The sequence below is a fragment of the Eurosta solidaginis genome, chromosome 5 (assembly GCF_040869045.1).
Source record: "Eurosta solidaginis isolate ZX-2024a chromosome 5, ASM4086904v1, whole genome shotgun sequence".
Classification (NCBI taxonomy): Eukaryota; Metazoa; Arthropoda; class Insecta; order Diptera; family Tephritidae; genus Eurosta; species Eurosta solidaginis.
The window spans coordinates 269,341,593-269,363,048 of NC_090323.1; positions in this window are offsets into that span (position 1 = coordinate 269,341,593).

Below are 21,456 nucleotides of genomic sequence, written 5' to 3' on the forward strand. Positions count from 1 at the left end.
CATAGACTTGACTTGACTTGGTGTAAACTTGGCAACTTAGCCACGATTATACTCTACTTGGCGCATAAAATCTGGCATCATAATCAGCGTTGAAATTTATTTTTAAATAAATGTCAATTTGTATGACAAAATGTCAAAAAGAAATGGAAACAAACAAATGGCATCTCAAAATGTAAACGTCACTTAGACTTACATAGAAAATCAAAATTCAACAGACTTCTAAGTCAAGTTAAGTTTTGAGTAATCAGTAACATGCAATGTTCATTTAACAGAACTGTAAGTGACAGTTCGCAAGCCAAGTCAAGTCTATGCTAAGTATCAGTAATAGAGCCTTAAGAGTGGTGTTTTACCCGTTTCTGGCCCGAATTCGCACTGTGACGTCATACTGTATATGCTGACTTGTTTATCACATGTCAGTACAAAGTAAGAATTTTACATTATTTTCATAGATAAAAATTAATATATGGGAGCGGCGAAATAAATTAAAGTAATTTTGCGAAGAAATATAACATTATTTCGCAAAAGAGCAATAAATTCGTTTATTTTAATTTTATAATAAATTCCACTTTTAGCTGTGAGTTATTAAAGGTATAAACGGCAACACTTTTAACCACCGACGACACATAATTTGGCTCGTGTCTATTGTATTTCGTCAGCTAATTGCTACGAGCATTGATATTTACATATCCATGGCCGTATACGCGGATTGCCATAATTGATTTGGTCGCTTCATAACGCGGAAAGCGACAAGTTGTTTTATTAATAACTTAAGACACTACCACAGCATCAAAGCGACCAAGCTTTTTATACATGTCTGCCTTTAATTGGAGTATTATTGAATATGTATATATGTATGTACATTTGTACTTTTTTGCTTTGGTTTGTATTTTCATACATATATATTCAATGATACAATGCTCAACATCTGATCAACAGGTACATGTCTTTTGTGTATTGTTGGTCTTATTTACATATTTAAGGGTTGATTTGAGGCAGGTCAAATGTATTTAAGTTTGACTTGGCTTATCAAACCTGCCTTTGAAAATATTCAAGTACATAGGTACTTACATCATTGTACTGAATAACACATATAAAATGCTTTAGGAAATTTCTTTATAGGTACCCGCCCCCCCCCCCCCCCCCCCCCCCACCCATAGTCCAAATAATAACTAAATATTTTTTTATTTATTCAATTGTTATCAAATATTTTATTTATTTCAATTTTTCAATTTATTAATAATTCATACTTCATGGTTAATATGCATACATTTTATGCAAATTAACGTTTTATAAATATGCAATGGATTTCGTGTGCACATAAATTCCAAGTGTGCAAATGCCGTCGGCAAAACACTATTTGCATGCATATTTCAATTTGCATACATTTTCCTAACATTTTAATTTATTAACAAAAAGGGATGGGATAATTCATGAATGTATGATTAATTTACATACATTTCATGAAAGGGCATATTTTGGGTATATGAATAGGTTTTTGTTTGTAAAGAAATAAGCAAAATTTCTGATATTTGCATCAACATAAAACAAGCAAATATATTGCTATTATTATATTAATTAAGTTCAAATTCATATTAAATCATAAAACAAGCAAATATATTGCTACGAGTAATAAAATTTAAATTTAATTAATCCTACTAAATACCTATATTCCCACAAAGAAATCATATTAAGAGAAAATCCAGAGAATTTATACACCAGCTGAAACTGTAGACAGAGAATTTTCTGCTGTTAGCAGGTTAACATTGAAATTGGATTGTGTGTGGTGAAGTGCAAGACGTGTTCACATGCAAAAAAGTTGGAATCTAGCAAAAACGCCTTCTCATTGTGTTTAAATTCTCTGTTTTAGCTAAGCGAAAGTTGGAATTTTATTTTAAAACAGATTTAACCCACAGAGCAGAGATCTGCAATATGTAGTTGTAAAATGAACGCGAGATAGGCAAAGTCACAGTAAAATATGATTTTAAATTAGTCGTGTTTTTTTATACACGCGTATACGTTTACGTTTGCGCGTGAAAAAAAAACGCCTATCGCTTAGATAATGCTTAGGAGACCCATCTAGCGGCAGTGGTTAAATAACTAGCTACAGTCACAGGGTGTACCGAAAAGCGGAGCCACAAACCTCTGATGGCCATAGGGTATAACATATAGCTGAACCAGTTGTGATGAATTGTGGACACACATAGAATACATAGAATTAATGTAGAGGGTGAAACATAAATACATATTTTAGTTACATCTGAGTATAATGCGTATTGAAATTTATAAAGTAACTAGCCTTTACCCGCGGCCCCGTCCGCAAGGAGAAAATAAAATATATGTGCTATTCACGTTAGCATGCTTATCAAGTTGTCTGTTTAAAAATTTTTTCTGTCAATGTATTTTATTTTTTAATACTGTAAAAAAAAAGAACTAACTGAGCTGATGGGCACGCTTACATGAATAGTACAATACACTTTTTTAGAATTAAAAAAAATACATTTTGTTTCTAAGTTAAATTAATTGATATGACAGGGGTGAAAGAATTACTACTCATAGAACAAAGGAGTGAAACTACAATTAGCTAAAACCAAAAAGAAGTTTTTAAATGAAAGCAGTGTTGCTTTTTCGGGTATTTAGTTGGTTAAAATATTACAAAAATTTTAATTATAGTTGTAATAGTTCGTTACAGGATTCATTTAAAAATAGAACGAAAAATCTGTGATATATTAAAGATAAAACATACCGAATTTTAATTACGAATAATTTGCCGTAAATCCACGGCCATGTGTGCTGAATTACCGGTTTCGAAGAGACCTAAAATGATCCCGGAAGTGTCCCTAAATGACACCAAATAGTCACGAAATGATGCCGACGGGATCCTGGACAAATCTCGAAAACTATCCAGAAATGATGTCGGAAGGGTCCCAAAATAATCCCGAAGTAGTCACGAAAAGTCCCGAAATGACCCTGACGGGATCCCGGACGGATCCCGAAAACCATCCAGATTTGATTCCTGAACGGTCCGCAAATGATCCCGATATAGTCCGAAAAAACTCTGACGGGATCCCGGACAAATCCAGAAAATCGCCCAGAAATTATCCCGGAGGAGTCCCAAAATGATTCCGAAATAGTAGTCACGAAAAAGGCCCGAAATGACCCTGACGGGATCCCGAAAACCATCCAGAAATGACTCTGGAGGGATCCCCAAATGATCCCGGAAAAGTCCACAAACCAACCAGAATTGATCTCTGAAGGTTCCGCAAATGATCCCGAAATAGTCCCGAAAGTCACGAAAAACTCAGACCCATCCCGAAAATCATGAAGAAATTATCCTGGAAGGGTCCCAAAATTACCCCGAAATAACTCCGACGGGATCCCGGACAGATCCCGAAAATCATCCAGAACTGAGCTCTGAAACGTCCGCAAATAATCCAGAAATAGTCCGGAAAAAGTCCCGAAAAAACTCCGTCGGGATCCCGGACAGATCCCGAAAATCACCCAGAAATTATGCCGGAGGGGTCCCAAAATGATTCCGAAATAGTCCCGAAAAAGTCCCGAAATGACCTTGAGGGGATCCCAGACCGATACCGAAAACCATCCAGAATTGATCTCTAAAGGGTCCGCAATTTATCCCAGATAAAGTCGCGAAAAAACTACGAAGGGATCCCGAACAGATCCCGAAAATCATAGAGAAATTATCCCGTAAGGGTCCCAAAATGATCCCGAAATAGTCCCGAAAAGGCGCGAAATAACCCTGACGGGATCCCGGACGGATCCCGAAAACCACCCAGAAATGATTTTTAAGGGCAACTGACCCCGAAATAGTCGTGAAAAAATCCCGAAATTACCCCGACGGGATCCCGAAGACCATCCAGAAATTATCCCTGAAGGATCCCCAAATGATCCAAGAACAGTCTCGAAATTCCCTGACATTTTCCCGAAAAAGTAAAAAAATAAACCCGACGGGATCTCGGACGGATCCCGAAAACGATCCAGAAATGATGCCGGAAGGGACCCCAAATGATCCCGAAAAATTCCCAAAATTCCCCCGATGGGATCCCGGACGGATCCCGGACCATACAGAAATGATGCCGGTTGGTACCCCAAAATGATCCCGAAATAGGCCAGAAATGACCCCGTCGGGATCCCGGACGGATCCCCAAAAGTATACAGAAATGATGCTGGAAGGTGAAATGATCCCCTTAAAGAAAGATGAAAAATGAAATGATCCCCTTATAGTTCCGAAATGATCCTGACGGGATTCCCGACGGATCCCGGAAACTATCCAGAAATGATGCCGGAAAGGTTCCCAAGTTATCCCCAAATAGTCCCGAAATTACCCTGACGGTATCCCGGACGGATCACGAAAACCATCCGGAAATGATGGCGAAAGGGTCCCCAAATGATCCCGCATTAGTCGCGGGTTCCGAAATGACCCTGACGGGATCCCCGAAGGATCCCGGAAACTATCCAGAAATGATGCCGGAAAGGTTCCCAAGTTATCCCCAAATAGTCCCGAAATTACCCTGACGGTGCCCCGGACGGATACCGAAAACCATCTAGAAAAGTGGCTGGAAGATACCCCAAATGACCCCGAAAAAGTCCTGAAATGATCCAGACGGGATCCCGGACGAATCCCGAAAACTATCCATCTAGGTACCCCAAATGATCCCGAAATAGTCCCGAAATGACCCCGCCGGGATCACGGGCGGATCCCGAAAAAGTCCTGAAATGACCCCGATGGGATCCCGTACGGATCCCGAAAATCATCCAGAAATGATGAAGGTAGGTACCCAAATGATCCCGAATTAGTCCCGAAATGATCCCGACGGGATCCCGGACGGATCCCGAAAACCAACCAGAAATGATGCCGGTAGGTACCCCAAATGGTCCCGATATGACCCCGTCGGGATCCCGCACGGATCCCTAAAACTATCCAGAAATGATGCCGGAAAGGTCCCCAAATAACCCCCTAATAGTCCCGAAATTACGCCGACGGAATCCCGGACGGATCCGGAAACCATCCAGAAATGATGCCGGAGGAGACCCAAAATGATCCCGATAAAGTCCCAAAATGACCCCGACAGGGTCCCGGACGGATCCCGTAAACCATCCAGAAATGATGCCGGTAGGTACCCCCAAATGGTCCCGATATGACCCCGTCGGGATCCCGAACGGATCCCTAAAACTATCCAGAAATGATGCCGAAAGGGTCACCAAATGATCCTGTATTAGTCGAGAAAAAGTTCCGAAATGACTCCGACGGGATCCCGGATGGATCCCGAAAACCATCTAGAAATGATGCCGGAAGAGACCCCAAATGATCCCGCAGAGGTCCCAAAATGACCCCGACAGGATCCCGGACGGATCCCGAAAACCATCCAGAAATGATGCCGGAGGAGACCCCAAATGATCTCGCTAAAGTCCCAAAATGACCCCGACAGGGTCCCGGACGGATCCCGTAAACCATCCAGGAATGATGCCGGAAGAGACCCCAAATGATCTCGCAAAAGTCCCAAAATGACCCCGACAGGATCCCGGACGGATCTCGTAAACCATCCAGAAATGATGCCGGAAGAGACCCCAAATGATCCCGCAAAAGTCCCAAAATGACCCCGACAGGATCCCGGACGGATCCCGAAAACCATCCAGAAATGATGCCGGGAGAGACCCCAAATGATCTCGCAAAAGTCCCAAAATGACCCCGACAGGATCCCGGATGGATCCCGTAAACCATCCAGAAATGATGCCGGAAGAGAACCCAAATGATCCCGCAAAAGGCCCAAAATGACCCGACAGGATCCCGGACGGATCCCGTAAACCATCCAGAAATGATGCCGGAAGAGACCCCAAATGATCCCGCAAAAGCCCCAAAATGACCCCGACAGGATCCCGGACGGATCCCGAAAACCATACAGAAATGATGCCGGAAGAGACCCCAAATGATCCCGCAAAAGTCTCAAAATTACCCCGACAGGATCCCGGACGGATCCTGTATACCATCCAGAAATGATGCCGGAAGAGACCCCAAATGATCCCGCAAAAGTCCCAAAATGACCCCGACAGGATCCCGGACGGATCCCGAAAACCATCCAGAAATGATGCCGGAGGAGACCCCAAATGATCCCGCAAAAGTCCCAAAATGACCCCGACAGGATCCCGGACGGATCCCGAAAACCATCCAAAAATGATGCCGGGAGAGACCCCAAATGATCTCGCAAAAGTCCCAAAATGACCCCGACAGGATCCCGGACGGATCTCGTAAACCATCCAGAAATGATGCCGGAAGAGACCCCAAATGATCCCGCAAAAGTCCCAAAATGACCCCGACAGGATCCCGGACGGATCCCGAAAACCATCCAGAAATGATGCCGGAATGGACCCCAAATGGTCCCGAAATGACACCGACGGGATCCCGGACGGATACCGAAAACCATCCAGAAATGATGCCGGCAGGTACCCCAAATTATCCCGAAATAGTCCCGAAATGACCCTGACGGGATCGCGGACGGATTCCGAAAACCATCCAGAAATGATGCCGATAAGGTCCCCAAATGATCCTGTATTAGTCGAGAAAAAATTCCAAAATGACTCCGACGGGATCCCGGACGGATCCCGAAAACCATCTAGAATTTATAGCGGAAGGTACCCAAAATGATGCCGAAATAGTCCCGAAATGACATCGACGGGATCCCGGACGGAACCCGAAAACCATCCAGAAATGATGCCGGAGGAGACCCCAAATGATCCCGCTAAAGACCCAAAATGACCCCGACAGGGTCCCGGACGGATCCCGTAAACCATCCAGAAATGATGCCGGAAGAGACCCCAAATGATCCCGCAAAAATCCCAAAATGACCCTGACAGGATCCCGGAAGGATCCCGTAAACCATCCAGAAATGATGTCGGAAGAGCCCCAAATGATCCCGCAAAAGTCCCAAAATCACCCCGACAGGATCCCGGACGGATCCCGTAATCCATCCAGAAATGATGCCGGAGGAGACCCCAAATGATCCCGCTAAAGACCCAAAATGACCCAGACAGGTTCCCGGACGGATCCCGTAAACCATCCAGAAATGATGCCGGAAGAGACCCCAAATGATCCTGTATTAGTCGAGAAAAAATTCCAAAATGACTCCGACGGGATCCCGGACGGATCCCGAAAACCATCTAGAATTTATAGCGGAAGGTACCCCAAATGATGCCGAAATAGTCCCGAAATGACATCGACGGGATCCCGGACGGAACCTTAAAACCATCCAGAAATGATGCCGAAATAGTCCCGAAATGACATCGACGGGATCCCGGACGGAACCCGAAAAACCATCCAGAAATGATGCCGGCAGGTACCCCAAATTATCCCGAAATAGTCCCGAAATGACCCTGACGGGATCGCGGACGGATTCCGAAAACCATCCAGAAATGATGCCGATAAGGTCCCCAAATGATCCTGTATTAGTCGAGAAAAAATTCCAAAATGACTCCGACGGGATCCCGGACGGATCCCGAAAACCATCTAGAATTGATAGCGGAAGGTACCCCAAATGATGCCGAAATAGTCCCGAAATGACATCGACGGGATCCCGGACGGAACCCGAAAACCATCCAGAAATGATGCCGGAGGAGACCCCAAATGATCCCGCTAATGACCCAAAATGACCACGACAGGGTCCCGGACGGATCCCGTAAACCATCCAGAAATGATGCCGGAAGAGACCCCAAATGATCCCGCAAAAGTCCCAAATGACCCCGACACGATCCCGGACGGATCCCGTAAACCATCCAGAAATGATGTCGGAAGAGACCCCAAATGATCCCGCAAAAGTCCCAAAATGACCCCGACAGGATCCCGGACGGATCCCGAAAACCATCCAGAAATGATTTTGTGAGAGACCCCAAATGATCCCGCAAAAGTCCCAAAATGACCCCGACAGGATCCCGGACGGATCCCGTAAAGCATCCAGAAATGATGCCGGAAGAGACCCCTAATGATCCCGCAAAAGTCCCAAAATGACCCCGACAGGATCCCGGACGGATCCCGTAAACCATCCAGAAATGATGCCGGAGGAGACCCCAAATGATCCCGCTAAAGTCCCAAAATGACCCCGACAGGGTCCCGGACCGATCCCGTAAACCATCCAGAAATGATGCCGGAAGAGACCCCAAATGATCCCGCAAAAGTCCCAAAATTACCCCGACAGGATCCCGGACGGATCCCGTAAACCATCCAGAAATGATGCCGGAGGAGACCCCAAATGATCTTGCTAAAGTCCCAAAATGACCCCGACAGGGTCCCGGACGGATCGCGTAAACCATCCAGAAATGATGCCGGAAGAGACCCCAAATGATCCCGCAAAAGTCCCAAAATGACGCCGACAGGATCCCGGACGGATCCCGTAAACCATCCCGAAATGATGCCGGAAGAGACCCCAAATGATCCCGCAAAAGTGCCAAAATGACCGCGACAGGATCCCGGACGGATCCCGTAAACCATCCAGAAATGATGCCGGAAGAGACCCCAAATGATCCCGCAAAAGTCCCAAAATGACCCCGACAGGATCCCGGACGGATCCCGTAAACCATCCAGAAATGATGCCGGAGGAGACCCCAAATGATCCCGCAAAAATCTCAAAATGACCCCGACAGGATCCCGGACGGATCCCGAAAACCATCCAGAAATGATGCTGGAAGAGACCCCAAATGATCCCGCAAAAGTCCCAAAATGACCCCGACAGGATCCCGGACGGATCCCGTAAACCATCCAGAAATGATGCCGGAGGAGACCCCAAATGATCCCGCTAAAGTCCCAAAATGACCCCGACAGGGTCCCGGACGGATCCCGTAAACCATCCAGAAATGATGCCGGAAGAGACCCCAAATGATCCCGCAAAAGTCCTAAAATGACCCCGACAGGATCCCGGACGGATCCCGTAAACCATCCAGAAATGATGCCGGAAGAGCCCCAAATGATCCCGCAAAAGTCCCAAAATGACGCCGACGGGATCCCGGACGGATCCCGTAAACCATCCAGAAATGATGCCGGAAGAGACCCCAAATGATCCCGCAAAAGTCCCAAAATGACCCCGACAGGATCCCGGACGGATCCCGTAAACCATCCAGAAATGATGCCGGAAGAGACCCCAAATGATCCCGCAAAAGTCCCAAAATGACCCCGACAGGATCCCGGACGGATCCCGTAAACCATCCAGAAATGATGCCGGAAGAGACCCCAAATGATCCCGCAAAAGTCCCAAAATGACGCCGACGGGATCCCGGACGGATCCCGTAAACCATCCAGAAATGATTCCGGAAGAGACCCCAAATGATCCCGCAAAAGTCCCAAAATGACGCCGACGGGATCCCGGATGGATCCCTAAAACCATCCAGGAATGATTACGGAAAGGACCCAAACTGACCCCGAAAAAGTCCAGTAATGATCCCGGAAACCATCAAGAATTTATCTCTCGAAGGTACGCAAATGATCCCGAAAGTACCCCGACGGGATCCCGGACGGATCCCGAAAACCATCCAGAAATGATGCCGGAAGGGTCCCCAAATGATCGCGAAATAGTCCCGAAATTATTCCGGAATTGTCCTGAAAATGTCCCAAAATAACCCCGACGGGATCCCGGACGGATCCCGAAAACTATACAGAAATGATCCCGGAAGGGTCCCAAAATGATCCCGAAATAGTCCCGAAAAAGTCCCGAAATTACCCCGGCGTAATCCCGGACCGATCCCGAAAATCATCCAGAAATGATCCCGGAGGGTCTCGCTATGACCCTTACGGGATTACAAATAAGGTGAAGCTAATTATAAAACCATGTTAATAAGGCAGCAGGCGCATTGGAGCGAATAAAAAGTTACATAGAAACATACAGGTAAAGCTAATAAAAGCGTGCTAATAAAAACAATTGATGGAGGGCGGATGGCGGGAGTAGAGGAGAGGACCACTGACCGTTCCTCCAAAATTGTCTAGATCTCGTTCTGTATGTACCAGATACCAAAAACTATTGATTTAGGAGAAAATTTATATTGAGTTATAACAATTTATAGATTTTACACCAGAGGGAGAGATAAAGGGGGGTGGGCGGGCGGAGGGTGTCACTGCTTACTTTGTAAGCCCTCGACTTATTTGACCCCTTGAGTCTGTGATATTGGTGAAGGCCAGTATACATAAAGTTATAATGTGTAAAAATTATTGAAAAATAACTTCTCGAAGGGGTAACTGTTCCTAGGGGCGGGGACCACGCCCCTTTTCAAAAATATATAGTTAGTAGATCCTTCTAGACTATTGGCTATATGTGTGCAAAATTTCATCCAAATCGGTCCAGCCGTTCTTGCGTGATTGAGTCACAAAGACAAACGTCTGGACAAACATCCAAACATCCAAACATCCAAACATCCAAACATCCAAACTTTGCCATTTATAATATATATTAGATACTGCGGAAGTGCTTAGACTTCAATTGTTCAATTTAAGGGTGAAGTTCATAAAACCCTTTCCCCACTCTTGGTAGTGGACACGTTTGTGTTCTTTTCTGGAATAAATATTGCAATATTAGCCGTGTTTTTTAACACGCGCGTATACGTTTCGTTTGCGCGTGTTAAAAAACGCCTATCTTCGCTTAGATAATGCTTAGGAGACCCATCTAGCGGCTGTGGTAAAACAACTAGCTACAGCAACAGGGTGTACCGAAAAGCGGAGACGCAACGGTCTGATGGCCATAGGGTATAACATATAGCTGAATCAGTTGCGATGAATTGTGGACACACATATAATACATAGAATTAGTGTACAGGGTGAAACAAAGACACATATTTCAGTTACATCTGAGTATAATGCGTATTGAAATTTAGTAGGACAAAATTTATGCGCAGCAATTTCAGAGGTGTATTTATAGTTTGTCTCTTAGCAGTCAATATAAAGTTTAAGCGTAAACGGATATACGCGTGTTAAAAAACACGGCTATTGTCGTAGCTCTCCCGAAAGTTTGCATCCTCATTTAATAAAATATTGTCCAAAAAAGCACTATTTTGTACAAATTTAATGATCGTTACATTATAAAATAGTAACAATAAAAAACAAGTAAGGAAGGTTAAGTTCGGGTGTAACCGAACGTTACATACTCAGTTGAGAGCTATGGTGACAACATAAGGGAAAATAACCATGTAGGAAAATGAACCGAGGGAAACTCTGGAATTTGTTTGTATGACATGTGTATCAAATGAAAGGCATTAAAGAGTATTTTATGAGGGAGTGGGCCTTAGTTCTATAGGTGGACGCCATTTAGGGATATAGCCATAAAGGTGGATCAGGGTTGACTCTAGAATGCGTTTGTACGATATGGGTATCAAATGAAAGGTATTAATGAGTATTTTAAAAGGGCGTGGACCTAAGTTCTATAGATGGACGCCTTTTCGAGATATCGCCGTAAAGATGGACCAGGGGTGACTCTAGAATGCGTTTGTACGATATGGATATCAAATGAAAGGTGTTAATGAGCATTTTAAAAGGGAGTAATCCTTAGTTCCATAGGTGGACGCCGTTTCCAGATATCGCCATAAAGGTGGACCAGGGGTGACCCTAGAATTTGTTTGCACAATATGGGCATCAAACGAAAGGTGTTAATGAGTATTTTAAAAGGGAGTGGGCCTTAGTTCTATAGGTGGACGCCGTTTCGAGATATCGCCATAAAGGTGGGCCAGGGGTGACTCTAGAATTAGTTTGTGCAATATGGGTATCAAACGAAAGGAGTTAATGGGTATTTTAAGAGGGAGTGGGCCTTAGTTCTATAGGTGGATGCATTTTGGAGGTATCGCAATAAAGGTGGACCAGGGGTGATTCTAGACTTTGTTTGTACGATATGGGTATCAAATGAAAGGTGTTAATGAGTATTTTTAAAAGGGAGTGGGCCTTCGTTTTATAGGTGTTCGCCTTTTCGAGATATCGCCATAAAGGTGGACCAGGGGTGACTTTAGAATTTGTTTGTATGATATGGGTATCAAATGAAAGGTGTTAATGATTATTTTAAAAGGGCGTGGGGCTTAGTTCTATAGGTGGACCCCTTTTCGAGATATCGCCATAAAGGTGGACCAGGGGTGACTCTAGAATTCGTTTGTGCAATATGGGTATCAAACGAAAGGAGTTAATGAGTATTTTAAGAGGGAGTGAGCCTTTCTGGACCAGGGGTGACTCTATACTTTGTTTGTACGATATGGGTATCAAATGAAAATTAGTATTTTTAAAAGGGAGTGGGCCTTCGTTCTATAGGTGTTCGCCTTTTCGAAATATCGCCATAAAGTTGGACCAGGGGTGACTCTAGAATTAGTTTGTGCAATATGGGTATCAAACGAAAGGAGTTAATGGGTATTTTAAGAGGGAGTGGGCCTTAGTTCTATAGGTGGACGCATTTTCGAGATATCGCCATAAAGGTGGGCCAGGGGTGACTCTAGAATTAGTTTGTGCAATATGGGTATCAAACGAAAGGAGTTAATGGGTATTTTAAGAGGGAGTGGGCCTTAGTTCTATAGGTGGACGCCATTTAGGGATATAGCCATAAAGGTGGATCAGGGTTGACTCTAGAATGCGTTTGTACGATATGGGTATCAAATGAAAGGTATTAATGAGTATTTTAAAAGGGCGTGGACCTAAGTTCTATAGATGGACGCCTTTTCGAGATATCGCCGTAAAGATGGACCAGGGGTGACTCTGGAATGCGTTTGTACGATATGTATATCAAATGAAAGGTGTTAATGAGCATTTTAAAAGGGAGTAATCCTTAGTTCCATAGGTGGACGCCGTTTCGAGATATCGCCATAAAGGTGGACCAGGGGTGACCCTAGAATTTGTTTGCACAATATGGGCATCAAACGAAAGGTGTTAATGAGTATTTTAAAAGGGAGTGGGCCTTAGTTCTATAGGTGGACGCCGTTTCGAGATATCGCCATAAAGGTGGGCCAGGGGTGACTCTAGAATTAGTTTGTGCAATATGGGTATCAAACGAAAGGTGTTAATGAGTATTTTAAAAGGGAGTGGGCCTTAGTTCTATAGGTGGACGCCGTTTCGAGAAATCGCCATAAAGGTGGGCCAGGGGTGACTCTAGAATTAGTTTGTGCAATATGGGTATCAAACGAAAGGAGTTAATGGGTATTTTAAGAGGGAGTGGGCCTTAGTTCTATAGGTGGACGCCTTTTCGAGATATCGCCATAAAGGTGGACCAGGGGTGACTTTAGAATTTGTTTGTATGATATGGGTATCAAATGAAAGGTGTTAATGATTATTTTAAAAGGGCGTGGGGCTTAGTTCTATAGGTGGACCCCTTTTCGAGATATCGCCATAAAGGTGGACCAGGGGTGACTCTAGAATTCGTTTGTGCAATATGGGTATCAAACGAAAGGAGTTAATGAGTATTTTAAGAGGGAGTGGGCCTTTCTGGACCAGGGGTGACTCTAGACTTTGTTTGTACGATATGGGTATCAAATGAAAATTAGTATTTTTAAAAGGGAGTGGGCCTTCGTTCTATAGGTGTTCGCCTTTTCGAAATATCGCCATAAAGTTGGACCAGGGGTGACTCTAGAATGAGTTTGTACGATATGGGTATCAAATTAAAGGTATTAATGAGAGTTTTAAAAGGGAGTGGTGGTAGTTGTATATGTGAAGGCGTTTTCCAGATATCGACCAATTTGTGGACCAGGGTGACCCAGAACATCATCTGTTGGATACCGCTAATTTATTTATATATGTAATACCTGCCAAGATTTTAAGGGTTTTTTATTTCGCCCTGCAGAAATTTTCATTTTCTTCTACTTACTATGGTAGGTGTCACAACCATTTTATAAAGTTTTTTCTAAAGTTATATTTCGCGTCAATAAAGCAATCCAATTACCTTACCATATTTCATCCCTTTTTTCGTATTTGGTATAGAATTATGGCATTTTTTTCATTTTTCGTAATTTTCGATATCGAAAAAGTGGGCGTGGTCATAGTCGGATTTCGTTTATTTTTCATACCAAGATAAAGTGAGTTCAGATAAGTACGTGAACTGAGTTTAGTAAAGATATATCGATTTTTGCTCAAGTTATCGTGTTAACGGCCATGCGGAAGGACAGACGGACGACTGTGTATAAAAACTGGACGTGACATCAACCGATTTCGCCCATTTTCACAGAAAACAGTTAACGCCATAAAATCTATGCCCCTACCAAATTTCAAAAGGATTGGTTAATTTTTGTTCGACTTATGGCGTTAAAAGTATCCTAGACAAATTAAATGAAAAAGGGCGGAGCCACGCCCATTTTTAAATTTTCTTTTATTTTTGTATTTTGTTGCACCATATCATTACTGGAGTTGAATCTTGACATAATTTACTTATATACTGTAAAGATATTAAATTTTTTGTTAAAATTTTACTTAAAAAAAAAATTTTTTTTTTAAAGTGGGCGTGGTCCTTCTCCGATTTTGCTAATTTTTATTAAGCGTACATATAGTAATAAGAGTAACGTTCCTGCCAAATTTCATCATGATATCTTCAACGACTGCCAAATTACAGCTTGCAAAAGTTTTAAATTACCTTCTTTTAAAAGTGGGCGGTGCCACGCCCATTGTCCAAAATTTTACTAATTTTCTATTTTGCGTCATAAGTTCAACTTATCTACCAAGTTTCGTCGCTTTATCGGTCTTTTGTAATGAATTATCGCACTTTTTCGGTTTTTCGAAATTTTCGATATCGAAAAAGTGGGCGTGGTTATAGTCCGATATCGTTCATTTTAAATAGCGATCTGAGATGAGTGCTCGGGAACCTACATACCAAATTTCATCAAGATACCTCAAAATTTACTCAAGTTATCGTGTTAACGGGCGGACGGACGGACGGACGGACGGACGAACGGACATGGCTCAATCAAATTTTTTTTCGATCCTGATTATTTTGATATATGGAAGTCTATATCTATCTCGATTCCTTTATATATGTACAACCAACCGTTATCCAATCAAACTTAATATACTCTGTGAGCTCTGCTCAACTGAGTATAATAAAAGAAATCCCCATTAGATAGGCTTGTAGAAACTTTGCCATACATGCGCTCATTTCCTACTGGTGCGCTTTGTGTGTACAATTATTTGAATACATTTTTTATTTTTATTCGACAAGTGCCTAAACATGCATGCTAACGATGTAAATTCAGAGACTTCACCTTTAATACAAATTCTAGCATTTTCGGGCCTCCAAAATTCTTAAGAAACATGAAGTGCCGTCAGAAAACCGCTTTTTAAAGCTTACCTAATTCAATATTAATTTAGCATGCGCACATACATATACATACATACGAATAGATACAAACCTATAGTAGTACTTTTTTGAATGTCGGAATACTTTTTGAAGTTTTTGTATGTTGCTTAGTATTAAAAGCAGAACATACACATAAGTAGGATGTTATGAAATTTCTCTGACTTATCAGATCACAATAGATTAAAAGGTTTTCAAGAAATTATGATCTTATTATAAAATGTATATTATTTTTTTCAAAATATGTGATTGTTTCATAGTTTGAATTGAAAATATCATGCAACGAAGTTTGAAGCCTATTTATTTCTGAATTAATTTTAACCTTTATGATTTGATGCATAAAAGGTTATCCCAAATAATATTGTGCACTTACGTAGGTTAAGTTTTTGAAATCTAAAGAATATCTAAATCCCGGTGTTAATTACAATACAAGATCCCGAAAATCCCGGGCTTCCGTAATTATAAAATATTGACGTCCCTAATATAAGGTGAAGTTTTAGAATTTGTTGGCATATTCATTAACCCATTTGGCGGCACATGTTGCTATTATTTGGAAACTAAAGAAAAAAAAATTTTAAGTTCCTTTTACGAAAGCTTAGTTTTAAAAATTGGTTGAAAAAATTTGTATGAAGATAATTAGCGTGAAAAGAGTTAAAACAACTTGCTCAAGAGCATTAAGCATGACAATTTTAAAAATTTCGATTATATTGAAAAAAAGTATCATTCCCGCAAGTTGAACATTCCTGTGTTTCATATTAAATTTGCTATTGGAGTTGCTGATATAATGATTTTTTTACTTAGTATAATTATTTATACAGTCTGATTTAGCATTCTTTTCAATTGCATGCGGTGAATGAAATCCTTATTTCTGTGCATAATTGCAGAATTAACAAGTAAGGAAGGTTAAGTTCGGGTGTAACCGAACATTACACACTCAGTTGAGAGCTATGGTGACAACATAAGGGAAAATAACCATGTAGGAAAATGAACCGAGGGAAACCCTGGAATGTGTTTGTATGACATGTGTATCAAATGAAAGGCATTAAAGAGTATTTTATGAAGGAGTGGGCCATAGTTCTATATGTGGACGCCATTTAGGGATATAGCCATAAAGGTGGATCAGGGTTGACTCTAGAATGCGTTTGTACGATATGGGTATCAAATGAAAGGTGTTAATGAGTATTTTAAAAGGGAGTAATCCTTAGTTCCATAGGTGGACGCAGTTTCGAGATATCGCCATAAAGGTGGACCAGGGGTGACCCCAGAATTTGTTTGTACAATATGGGTATCAAAAGAAAGGTGTTAATGAGTATTTTAAAAGGGAGTAATCCTTAGTTCCATAGGTGGACGCCGTTTCGAGATATCGCCACAAAGGTGGACCAGGGGTGACCCTAGAATTTGTTTGTACAATATGGGTATCAAAAGAAAGGTGTTAATGAGTATTTTAAAAGGGAGTGATGCTTAGTTCCACAGGTGGACCGGCGAGATATCGCCATAAAGGTGGACCAGGTGTGACCCTAGAATTTGTTTGTACCATATGGGTATCAAATTAAAGGTATTAATGAAGGTTTTAAAAGGGAGTGGGCCTTAGTTCTATAGGTGGACGCCGTTTCAAAATATCGCCATAAAGGTGGACCAGGGGTGACTCTAGAATGTGTTTGTACGATATGGGTATCAAATTAAAGGTATTAATGAGAGTTTTAAAAGGGAGTGGTGGTAGTTATATATGTGAAGGCGTTTTCCAGATATCGACCAATTTGTGGACCAGGGTGACCCAGAACATCATCTGTTGGATACCGCTAATTTATTTATATATGTAATACCTGCCAAGATTTTAAGGGTTTTTTATTTCGCCCTGCAGAACTTTTTCATTTTCTTCTACTTAATATGGTAGGTGTCACAACCATTTTATAAAGTTTTTTCTAAAGTTATATTTCGCGTCAATAAACCAATCCAATTACCTCACCATGTTTCATCCGTTTTTTCGTATTTGGTATAGAATTATGGCATTTTTTTCATTTTTCGTAATTTTCGATATCGAAAAAGTGGGCGTGGTCATTGTCGGATTTCGTTCATTTTTCATACCAAGATAAAGTGAGTTCAAGTAAGTACGTGAACTAAGTTCATTAAAGATATGTCGACTTTTGCTCAAGTTATCGTGTTAACGGTCATGCGGAAGGACAGGCGAACGACTGCGTATAAAAACTGGGTGTGGCATCAACCGATTTCGCCCGTTTTCACAGAAAACAGTTAACATCATAAAATCTATGCTCTACCAAATTTCAAAAGGATTGGTTAATTTTTGTTCGACTTATGGCGTTAAAAGTATCCTAGACAAATTAAATGAAAAAGGGCGGAGCCACGCCCATTTTGAAATTTTCTTTTATTTTTGTATTTTGTTGCACCATATCATTACTGGGGTTGAATGCTGACATAATTTACTTATATACTGTAAAGATATTAATTTTTTTGTTAAAATTTTACTTAAAAAAAATTTTTTTTTTAAGTGGGCGTGGTCCTTCTCCGATTTTGCTAATTTTTATTGGGCATACATATATTAATAGGAGTAACGTCCCTGCCAAACTTCATCATGATATCTTAAACGACTGACAAATTACAGCTTGCAAAATTTTAAATTGCCTTCTTTTAAAAGTGGGCGGTGCCACGCCCGTTGTCCAAAATTTTACTAATTTTCTATTCTGCGTCATAAATTCAACTCATCTACCAAGTTTCGTCGCTTTATCTGTCTTTGGTAATGAATTATCGCACTTTTTCGGTTTTTCGAAATTTTCGATATCGAAAGAGTGGGCGTGGTTATAGTCCGATATCGTTCATTTTAAATAGCGATCTGAGATGAGTGCTCAGGAACCTACATACCAAATTTCATCAAGGTACCTCAAAATTTACTCAAGTTATCGTGTTAACGGACGGACGGACGGACGGAATTTTGATCGATCCTGATTATTTTGATATATGGAAGTCTATATCTATCTCGATTCCTTTATATATGTACAGCCAACCGTTATCCAATCAAACTTAATATACTCTGTGAGCTCTGCTCAGCTGAGTATAAAAAAATGTAAGCATATTTCGCGTATGAAGACAAAATTGTAAAATACTGATTGTAGAAAAGCTATAATTTCAAAAAGCAAATGGTTTCATTCTTCATCAGCTCTGCTACAAAATACAACATGCAATTCATCATAACAATAGCCGTGTTTTTTAACACGCGCGTATACGTTTCGTTTGCGCGTGTTAAAAAACGCCTATCTTCGCTTAGATAATGCTTAGGAGACCCATCTAGCGGCTGTGGTAAAACAACTAGCTACAGCAACAGGGTGTACCGAAAAGCGGAGACGCAACGCTCTGATGGCCATAGGGTATAACATATAGCTGAATCAGTTGCGATGAATTGTGGACACACATATAATACATAGAATTAGTGTACAGGGTGAAACAAAGACACATATTTCAGTTACATCTGAGTATAATGCGTATTGAAATTTAGTAGGACAAAATTTATGCGCAGCAATTTCAGAGGTGTATTTATAGTTTGTCTCTTAGCAGTCAATATAAAGTTTAAGCGTAAACGGATATACGCGTGTTAAAAAACACGGCTAATTATCTATCACATGCCCAAATGAAGTTAATTCGGTACGTTTTGCGATTCCCATGCCCAAATGATGGTAATTCGGTACGTCTTGCGATTCACCATGCCTAAATGATGTTAATTCGGTACGTCTTGCGATTCACCATGCCCAAATGATGTTAATTTGGTACGTTGTGTCATTCACCATGCCCAAATGTTGAAAATTCGGTACGTCTTGAGATTCACCATGCTCAAATGATGTTAATTCAGTAGGTCTTGCGATTTACCATGCCCAAATGATGTTAATTCGGTACGTCTTGCGATCCCATGCCCGTATGATGTTAATTCGGTACGTCTTGCGATTCACCATGTTTCCCCAAATGATGTTAATTCGGTACGTGTTGCGTTTCACCTCGTTGAAAATCGTTAAGAGAATTTTCTGTTACGTCTTGCACCCTGTTAAGTTAACTTGAATTTGAGGAATAGTGGTGAAGTGCAAGACGTGTCACATGCAAATGGAACGTAAGCAGTGGATGCCAAAAAAGCGCCTTCTCATTGTGTTTAAATTCTCTGATTCCACCAATTCCACCAAGTGTCAACAAATTTGCCCAATGAATTTCAAAGGACACATTTAGGCGCAGAAGTTATTTACACGGCCAAATCACCAGATGTCAGGCGGAATTCCTCTGCCAAAACACAAAAATTCTGCTACTAGCTATTTTTTTTGCAGAAACCAAAGACAAAGAGCAAAGAGGATAGATAATAAGAGACACCAGCTGACAATGTCGGGCAGAATTGCAATTTGCCAATGTACCTACTTCTTGGGCTCGGCCATTCCGTCTCTTCCTATTTTTCGTAATTTCTTGTCTCATATTTTTTGTTTCGCCTGACGAAAATTAAGTAGAGAATAAGTCAAAATGAGTGACATTGAGACATTGAGTTATTTTCTGCATTTGAGCTTTTTGAAATTAACTTTTGTACAAATGCTTACAAAATGCGATTTCATGCAAAATGGTATGTTAATGCTTTTGTACAAATGACTAGAATATTTATGCACAATTTATGTTCAATATTTATGCAATATTGAAAATTTTAATTTAAATAAATAAATTATACCATATTACAATTTAATTAATCAGGGGGAGGTGTTGCGTTTTGCCGACGGCAAATCTTAATAATGGCAACCAAAATTTACATGGTTTGAAAATGTAATTTCATGCAACATAGCATGCACGATATTTATGCAACAAATATAAAATAAATAATATAATTTGTATACAACAATATACACCTGTACATATATCAACTCTCGAATACCTAAATATGTTTATAATTTATGTCAAATATTTTAATATACTTTTCTTTGATATTTAGTTTTGATAGATATAAAAATATTGTCAATTGAAAATAGTTCTGATCTATCAAATTATAATACTTAAAATAAAAGAACATTTCAAAAATTTCAATCAATTTCATTAATCAGGCGGAGATCTACAAGATTTGCGTTTTGCCGACGGTAAACCATATTATTGGCACTAAAATTTACATACATTGCATAAAGTACTTATAATAAATAAAAATGTAATTAGTTTATTCGCAAACAATACGAATTAAGCGTTTTCATTGGGATTTGGGGATGGTTGCATGGCTGCATTTAAATATATGTACATATGGACATGTGTCAGCTGCCATTGAGCATATACATATGTATGTACGAAAACATATATCTATTTATAAATACAAATTTACGTATACGAATGGCGAATACAATCGAATACGAAGGGCTGGCAAAGTTGTCGGCTGTCAAAAGTGCTGCCGCTTACAGCTTTCAGAAAACGGGAGACAAAAAAGGGAATTAAATAATTGCTAGAATTAACTAAATTCTAGCTGTTTTCATCAATAAGGCTATTTAAGTCATCCATACTATTCTGGAAAGACTGTTCGCGACCTTCTTTTGTATATTACATTATAATATTAGCGCAAATATGCTATTTAAACGAAAAATAGCAACAAATGCAAATTTTGACATCGACGTGTCAGTGCGAATTTGTGCCATAAGAGGGCAAACTAAAAAGACTTCAGCCGCAACAGCAACATTGCCGCATAAAATCATCGCAAGAATAAAATAAGCGTATCCATATAAAAGATGAAAAATATGAAGCGGTGAACCCGCGAAATTATGCACTTTAGATAAATATTAAAAAAAAAAATGTATTTAAATTTATTCGCATAATAGGGGGGAATTTATTCATTATTTTTTATATATCTTTGCTATGCGATAGCTATGCTTCTTTGTGTGATACACTTTTTCCGAAATACTTACTTACACACAGCCGTATGACCGTATAATCATTATGGCTTTGCAAAAATCTTTCATTTTTAAAGATAACTTTGTTTTATATTAAAATACTTTACCTTTTTCCTTCGTTTTACATTTGAAAAGCTTTGTGTAGTAACACCGCACCTAAACCATACATTGCATTCACTTGGTAAAGTGAACATCTCAGCTAAACCTTGCTTCCATATTTCTAAATAAATATCTGAAATAAAGTAACGTAGCTTCATATGCGCGGTTTA